This window comes from Anas platyrhynchos, chromosome 3 (assembly GCF_047663525.1).
Source record: "Anas platyrhynchos isolate ZD024472 breed Pekin duck chromosome 3, IASCAAS_PekinDuck_T2T, whole genome shotgun sequence".
Lineage (NCBI taxonomy): Eukaryota > Metazoa > Chordata > Aves > Anseriformes > Anatidae > Anas > Anas platyrhynchos.
In genome coordinates, this window is record NC_092589.1 from 478676 (window position 1) to 488114 (window position 9439).

Genomic DNA, 9439 nt, shown 5'->3' on the forward strand with positions numbered 1-9439 from the left:
CCTCAGCAGTAGGACCTCAGCATTGTGACCTCAGCCTTGTAACCTCAAAAATAGGACCTCAGCAATAGGACCTCAGCAATAAGACCTCAGCCTTGAGACCGCAGCAATAGGACCTCAGCAATAGGACCTCAGCAATAGGACCTCAGCATTGTGACCTCAGCAATAGGACCTCAGCATTGTGACCTCAGCAATAGGACATCAGCAATAGGACCTCAGCATTGTGACTTCAGAAATAGGACGTCAGCATTTCGACCTCAGCAATAGGGCCTCAGCAATAGGACCTCAGCAATAGGACCTCAGCTATAGGACCTCAGCATTGTGACCTCAGCATTGTGACCTCAGCAATAAGACCTCAGCAGTAGGACCTCAGAAATAGGACCTCAGCATTGTGACCTCAGTAAAAGGACCTCAGCAATAGGACCTCAGCAATAGGACCTCAGCAATAGGACCTCAGCATTGTGACCTCAGCAATAGGACCTCAGCATTGTGACCTCAGCAATAGGACATCAACAATAGGGCCTCAGCATTGTGACCTCAGTACTAGGACCTCAGCAATAGGACCTCAGCAATAGAACCACAGCAATGTGACCTCAGCAATAGGACCTCAGCATTGTGACCTCAGCATTGTAACCTCAGAAATAGGACCTCAGCAATAGGACCTCAGCAATAGGACCTCAGCAATAGGACCTCAGCATTGTGACCTCAGCAATAGGACCTCAGCATTGTGACCTCAGCAATAGGACATCAACAATAGGACCTCAGCATTGTGACCTCAGCATTGTGACATCAGCAATAGGACGTCAGCATTTCGACCTCAGCAATAGGACCTCAGCAATAGGACCTCAGCTATAGGACCTCAGCTATAGGACCTCAGCATTGTGACCTCAGCATTGTGACCTCAGCAATAAGACCTCAGAAATAGGACCTCAGAAATAGGATCTCAGCATTGTTACCTCAGTAATAGTACTTCAGCAATAGGACCTCAGCAATAGGACCTCTGCAATAGGACCTCAGCATTGTGACCTCAGCAATAGGACCTCAGCATTGTGACCTCAGCAATAGGACATCAACAATAGGACCTCAGCATTGTGACCTCAGCATTGTGACCTCAGCAATAGGACCTCAGCAATAAGACCTCAGCATTGTGACCTCAGTAATAGGACCTCAGCAATAGAACCTCAGGATTGTGACCTCAGCAATAGGACCTCAGCAATAGGACCTCAGGAATAGGACCTCAGCATTGTGACATCAGCAATAAGACCTCAGCATTGTGACCTCAGTAATAGGACTTCAGCATTGTGACCTCAGCAATAGGACCTCAGCAATAGGACCTCAGCAATAGGACCTCAGCAATAGGACCTCATCATTGTGCCCTCAGCAATACGACCTCAGCAATAGGACCTCAGAACTGTGACCTCTGCATTGTGACCTCAGCAATAGGACCTCAGCCTTGCGACCTCAGCAATAGGACCTCAGCAATAGGACCTCAGCATCGTGATCTCAGCATTGTGACCTCAGCAATAGGACCTAAGCAATAGGACATCAGCAATAGGACCTCAGGAATAGGACCTCAGCATTGAGACCTCAGCATTTTGACCTCAGCAATAGGACCTCAGCAATAGGACCTCAGCATTGTGACGTCAGCCCTGTGACCTCAGCAATAGGACCTCAGAAATAGCACCTCAGCATTGTGACCTCAGCAATAGGACCTCAGCAATAGGACCTCAGCAATAGGACCTCAGCATTGTGACCTCAGCATTGTGACCTCAGTACTAGGACCTCAGCAATAGGACCTCAGCAATAGAACCACAGCATTGTGACCTCAGCAGTAGGACCTCAGCATTGTGACCTCAGCATTGTAACCTCAGAAATAGGACCTCAGCAATAGGACCTCAGCAATAAGACCTCAGCCTTGAGACCGCAGCAATAGGACCTCAGCAATAGGACCTCAGCATTGTGACCTCAGCAATAGGACCTCAGCATTGTGACCTCACCAATAGGACATCAGCAATAGGACCTCAGGAATAGTACCTCAGCATTGAGACCTCAGCATTTTGACCTCAGCAATAGGACCTCAGCAATAGGACCTCAGCATTGTGACGTCAGCCTTGTGTCCTCAGCAATAGAACCTCAGAAATTGCACCTCAGCATTGTGACCTCAGCAATAGGACCTCAGCATTGTGACCTCAGCAACAAGACCTCAGCATTGTGACCTCAGCAATAGGACCTCAGCAATAGGACCTCAGCAATAGAACCACAGCAATGTGACCTCAGCAATAGGACCTCAGCATTGTGACCTCAGCATTGTAACCTCAAAAATAGGACCTCAGCATTGTGACCTCAGCAATAAGCCCTCAGCCTTTAGACCGCAGCAATAGGACCTCAGCAATATCACCTCAGCAACAGGACCTCAGCAATAGGACCTCAGCAATAGGACCTCAGCATTGTGACCTCAGCAATAGGACCTCAGCAATAGGACATCAGCAATAGGACCTCAGCATTGTGACCTCAGCATTGTGACCTCAGCAATAGGACGTCAGCATTTCGACCTCAGCAATAGGACCTCAGCAATAGGACCTCAGCTATAGTACCTCAGCTATAGGACCTCAGCATTGTGACCTCAGCATTGTGACCTCAGCAATAAGACCTCAGAAATAGGACCTCAGAAATAGGACCTCAGCATTGTGACCTCAGTAAAAGGACCTCAGCAATAGGACCTCAGCAATAGGACCTCAGCTATAGGACCTCAGCTATAGGACCTCAGCATTGTGACCTCAGCAATAAGACCTCAGAAATAGGACCTCAGAAATAGGACCTCAGCATTGTGACCTCAGGAATAGGACCTCAGCATTGTGACCTCAGCAACAGGACATCAACAATAGGACCTCAGCATTGTGACCTCAGCATTGTGACCTCAGTAATAGGACCTCAGCAATAGAACCTCAGCATTGTGACCTCAGGAATAGGACCTCAGCAATAGGACCTCAGCATTGTGACATCAGCAATAAGACCTCAGCATTGTGACCTCAGCAATAGGACCTCAGCATTGTGACCTCAGAACTGTGACCTCTGCATTGTGACCTCAGCAATAGGACCTCAGCAATAGGACCTCAGCATTGTGACCTCAGAACTGTGACCTCTGCATTGTGACCTCAGCAATAGGACCTCAGCCTTGCGACCTCAGCAATAGGACCTCAGCAATAGGACCTCAGCATCGTGATCTCAGCATTGTGACCTCAGCAATAGGACCTCAGCAAAAGGACATCAGCAATAGGACCTCAGGAATAGGACCTCAGCATTGAGACCTCAGCATTTTGACCTCAGCAATAGGACCTCAGCATTGTGACATCAGCCTTGTGACCTCAGCAATAGGACCTCAGAAATAGCACCTCTGCATTGTGACCTCAGCAATAGGACCTCAGCAATAGGACCTCAGAACTGTGACCTCTGTATTGTGACCTCAGCAATAGGACCTCAGCAATAGGACCTCAGCATCGTGATCTCAGCATTGTGACCTCAGCTATAGGACCTCAGCAATAGGACATCAACAATAGGACCTCAGGAATTGGACCTCAGCATTGAGACCTCAGCATTTTGACCTCAGCAATAGGACCTCAGCAATAGCACCTCAGCCTTGTGACCTCAGCAATAGGACCTCAGAAATAGCACCTCAGCATTGTGACCTCAGCAATAGGACCTCAGCATTGTGACCTCAGCAATAAGACCTCAGCAATAGGACCTCAGCAATAGGACCTCAGCAATAGAACCTCAGCATTGTGACCTCAGCATTGTGACCTCAGTACTAGGACCTCAGCAATAGGACCTCAGCAATAGGACCTCAGCAATAGAACCACAGCATTGTCCCTGGAAGTCTTCAAAAGACGTTTAGATGTAGAGCTTAGGGATATGGTTTAGTGGGGACTGTTAGTGTTAGGTTAGAGGTTGGACTCGATGATCTTTAGGTCTCTTCCAACCTAGAAATTCTGTGATTCTGTGATTCTGTGATTGTGACCTCAGCAATAGGACCTCAGCATTGTGACCTCAGCATTGTAACCTCAGAAATAGGACCTCAGCAATAGGACCTCTGTGGAGGAATGGGTACGTGAAGTAGGTCATGTGGATGTTGAGCAGCTAGGAGGCCGCGAGGTAACAAAGTATCGAACACAGCTCAAATGAGCCTGAGAAAATACGTAAATGCAGCCTGGGAAGGAATGTAAGTTCTGGGAGGTTTTAGGGAGGTTTCAGGGAGGTTTCAGGTACAAGAACGTGATATCTGTTGGTATGCTGGGAAAGTACTAACTGTGTTATTTTGGTGGGAAACTAGCTGATAGAATAGAGAAATGCACTAACCAATCATGAGCTTAGCTTTTGCAATATGTATGAGCTAATTATATTGAATTAGATAAAAGACGACTGAGCTATCCAATAAATCGAAGTTCACTGATCACTCATATTGAGCGTCTGTGTCTTCCTTCCGTCGACAACAAATGGTTTCGCAACAAATGGCGCCCGAACAGGGATCTGCAATACAGGAACAGGGACCTGCAATACAGGAACAGGGACTTCACTGGAGTTGAACCTGCGCTGGAATTGTACCTGCGAGCCACGGTTGGACGGAATACAAGGACCGGTCCTGCAACGCAGCTCAGGAGGTGAAAAGGATTACAAATTGCTGAATCCCCGCACCCGAGGCCTGAAAGGTGAATGGAACCACACCCGCACCCGCAGCTCGGAAAGGGAGTCCTCGCACCCGGGATGAGCCTATAGAGGGTCCCGCCGGAAAGCGTCGCCGAGGTCTTTGCAAAGGCTGCAACGGTACCGACGTATATAAAGGTATGGAGAGACAAGCGGCGTATAATTTGCTCAAATGCTTTTTAGAAAAGCGGGGCACACAGGATATATGTTGTAAAAAGGAATTGCCAAAGTTATTAGCTTATGGGGTAGTTAAGGGTTGTTTTTTAAATCCTGATACTGTGTTTGAACAAGCAGAGTGGAGGAAGTTTGGGGACAAATTATTTGATGAAGTAATTAGTGATGATAAAATAGCAAAAAAATTGATGAAGCCATGGAGGGCGGTAACTAATGCATTAGCAACACATCAAGCTGAACAAAAAATAGCTGCTGCTGCAACAGAACGATTAGGATCATCCAGTCAGAAGGGGGGGGCTTCTGCTTCTTCCTCTACTCAGCAAAGAGCTGAGGAACAAGCTTACCCTTCTCCACCATCATATAGAACAGTTATAATTCCACAAGGGACTTCGGTACCCATATCAGGGGAAGAAGAACCTTCACAGTCACAGCCACCGACAGCTCCGCCTGTACCTCCGCCCGTACAATCAGAGAATAAAGAAAGGGTGGGTGAGGAGTCAGGTACAAATTCATTCTCAACAAGTCCATTTAAAATCAATATACAGGACAGGGAGGAGACATGGAAAAAAATAGCACATGAAGCAATGAAGGAAGGGAATCTTGAAGTAGCAGCACAAATAACAACAGCCTATCCGGTGGTGTATTCACCTCCAGATGCACAGGGAAATGTACAGGCTCAGTTGACTAATTTAGATTGGAAACTATTAACACAATTACGATCTACAGTAAATGAGTCTGGATTAAAGGGAGAACCTACTCGTCAAATGTTAGACTATATTTGGGGGACAAATATTTTGCTCCCAGGAGATATTCGTAGCATAATGAAACTAATCTTGACACAGCATCAACAACTTTTGTTTAATGCATATTGGCATGGTATCTGTCAAGAAGAGGTAGCGATAATACGCGCGCCTGGGGATCCCTTGTATGGTGTTACATTAGACGAATTACTGGGCATGGGACCATATTTTAGAACAGAGGCGCAGGCACTCTTGGGACCAGACAAAGCTAAGGTATCAATGAATCTAGCCAGAAGAGCATTAGAACAAATTAGAGAGCCAGGGGGAATGCCGTCCTACATGGGAATTAAACAGGGCAGGGAGGAACCATTCGGGTTGTTTATCGATCGGGTAGCAAATGCGATACAAGCAGCGGGAGTTCCTGATTATCTTAAAGGCACTATACTAAAGCAATGTGCACTCCAAAATTGTAACCCTTCAACTCATAGTATATTAGCTACGTTACCGAGTACTTGGACAATAGAGGAAGGATTGGACAGAATGTCTCAGGTACCTGTAGGCCCACAGACTATGTTAGTAGAAGCAGTAAAACAATTAGGTGATAATGTGAAAGAACAGTCAAAAGTATTTGCAGCCCTTGCTCCTTTGCAAACCCCCGGTGGACGAGTATCGACACCGCAATATCATTGTTTTCGATGTGGTGTTGCGGGACACATTAGACGGAACTGCAAAATAGAATCTGTGTGGTGCCAAAATTGTCAAACAAATACTCACAGCACTTCAGCATGCCGCCGAAATGCGTCGGGAAACGGCCGGAGCAGCGGGAGGAGCCGCCCCGCGACGACACAAAAAGTGGCTTTTACGACAACGGCAGCGACGGCAACAGCACCAGCACCAGCTGCGACGAATCCCTTTTTCTCCGACCAGCCACCAGAGGGAGCCTCGGCCTGGATTTGGCAACCGCAGTCGATGTGACTTTATTGGATTCGAGACCCACCAGGATAAAAACAGGACTTATTGGACCAGTTATTGTTAATAAGGAACCTGTGGGAGCTTTGTTAATAGGGAGATCGTCTGCCACCATGAATGGATTACAAATATTAACTGGACTTATTGACAAGGATTACTTTGGGGAAATACAAATTATGGTTTCTGCAATGTTTCCTCCAATTCATGTGCCGAAAGGCACAAAAATAGCACAGTTGATCCCATTACCTCATCTTGCTGAATCATTAGCATCGGAATCTGCAAAGCATCGAGGACTGGGAGCATTTGGCTCCACGGGAAAAGTGGCTTTGTTGACACTTGGTATGCGACACAGACCACGACAAAAAGTCACTGTGTGTTTAAAGGATGAGAAAATACAGATTGAGGCATTGTTGGACACTGGTGCTGATGTATCTATAATCAGCACAAAGGATTGGCCCTCACATTGGCCTACATTTGAGTCTAATGCCACAGTTTCGGGAGTAGGAGGTATGACTCTTGCTCGTCGGTCACCAGTGCTACAATGGACAATAGGTGATAAGGTGGTACAATGCAGTGTTTCCATCTTATCACTACCTGAAGGAGTACAAGCGCTGGTAGGGCGAGATATCCTTGCCCAAATGGGAGCAATTCTCACGACAGATCATCAAAATTTTTAGGTGTGGCCATTGCTTGGACTTTCCCGATCCCACTTAAATGGAAAACTGATGAACCTGTATGGGTTGAGCAGTGGCCACTAAAACGGGAAAGTCTTTTACATGCTCATAAATTAGTACAGGAACAGTATCAACAAGGGCATTTGAGACTGTCAACAAGCCCTTGGAATACTCCGATTTTTGTGATTCCCAAAAAATCAGGGAAATACCGTTTGCTACATGACTTACGAGCAGTTAATAATCAGATGTGTGCTATGGGAGCACTGCAACCTGGATTACCTAATCCTGCTATGATACCAGAAGGGTGGAAATTACTAATTGTGGATCTCAAGGACTGCTTTTTTACAATTGCATTACATGACAATGATAAACAGAGGTTTGCTTTTACACTTCCTGCTATAAATCGTGAAGGACCGTATCAGAGATTTGAATGGACCGTGTTACCTAGGACGACTCACACTTTTCGTTCCAGATTTGCACTCGTGGCAAAACTCGACAAGGAACAGAAGAATTAAACGAGAATTAAAAACTTTGGGTTCTGACTGCAATGATAAGGTAGAATTGTGGGGTCCAGCAAAAAGAGTCTTTGCTTCTTTAGTGCCTAGTGTGGGAACTGCACACGCTTTGACTAGCATTAATAAGCTTGCTTGTTGGGCTGTTAAACAATCAAATGTAACAACACAAATTCTTTCTGAAATGTCGCAAGATATGGGGAGCATAAGACATGCTGTGTTACAAAATAGAGCTGCAATTGATTTCTTGCTACTAGCTCAAGGACATGGGTGTGAAGATGTAGAAGGAATGTGTTGCTTTAATCTCTCTGATCATGGGCAATCAATTCACAATCAATTAAAATGGTTAATGGATCATACACAAAAAATTACGATACAGAATAACTGGTTTGATGATTGGCTTAAATCTGTCTTTGGAAATGTAGGGGGATGGGTTTTTAACTTAATCAAAGAGGGACTTCGCTTTTTGCTTATAATTGTATTGATTATAATTGCTGCACAGGTAGTCTTTAGCTGCTTATCTAGGAAACTAGAACAACTCACAAAGAAGGTGTTTGTAGCCCAAAATAAAAACGGGGGAATTGTGGAGGAATGGGTACGTGAAGTAGGTCATGTGGATGTTGAGCAGCTAGGAGGCCGCGAGGTAACAAAGTATCGAACACAGCTCAAATGAGCCTGAGAAAATACGTAAATGCAGCCTGGGAAGGAATGTAAGTTCTGGGAGGTTTTAGGGAGGTTTCAGGGAGGTTTCAGGTACAAGAACGTGATATCTGTTGGTATGCTGGGAAAGTACTAACTGTGTTATTTTGGTGGGAAACTAGCTGATAGAATAGAGAAATGCACTAACCAATCATGAGCTTAGCTTTTGCAATATGTATGAGCTAATTATATTGAATTAGATAAAAGACGACTGAGCTATCCAATAAATCGAAGTTCACTGATCACTCATATTGAGCGTCTGTGTCTTCCTTCCGTCGACAACAAATGGTTTCGCAACAGACCTCAGCAATAAGACCTCAGCCTTGAGACCGAAGCAATAGGACCTCAGCAATAGGACCTCAGCAATAGGACCTCAGCTATAGGACCTCAGCTATAGGACCTCAGCATTGTGACCTCAGCATTGTGACCTCAGCAATAAGACCTCAGAAATAGGACCTCAGCATTGTGACCTCAGTAAAAGGACCTCAGCAATAGGACCTCAGCAATAGGACCTCAGAATTGTGACCTCAGGAATAGGACCTCAGCATTGTGACCTCAGCAATAGGACATAAACAATAGGACCTCAGCATTGTGACCTCAGCATTGTGACTTCAGCAATAGGACCTCAGCATTGTGACCTCAGCAATAGGACCTCAGCAATAGGACCTCAGCATTGTGACCTCAGCAGTAGGACCTCAGCAATAGGACCTCAGCAATACGACCTCAGCAATAGGACCTCAGCAATAGGACCTCAGCATTGTGACATCAGCAATAAGACCTCAGCATTGTGACCTCAGTAATAGGACTTTAGCATTGTGTCCTCAGCAATAGGACCTCAGCAATAGGACCTCAGCAATAGGACCTCAGCAATAGGACCTCATCATTGTGACCTCAGCAATAGGACCTCAGCAACAGGACCTCAGAACTGTGACCTCAGCATTGTGACCTCAGCATTGTGACCTCAGTACTAGGACCT

At 45.9% G+C, this 9439-nt stretch overlaps 1 long non-coding RNA gene across 1 annotated transcript; it reads left to right on the top strand.

Annotated features, from left to right (window-relative positions):
* The first annotated feature begins 4573 nt into the window (after nucleotides 1-4573).
* LOC140002060 (uncharacterized) lies at nucleotides 4574-8712 on the top strand. The gene is made up of 2 exons (XR_011807907.1): nucleotides 4574-4833; nucleotides 6386-8712. It is a non-coding gene; the product is annotated as an uncharacterized lncRNA (long non-coding RNA).
* Nucleotides 8713-9439: the final 727 nt, after the last annotated feature.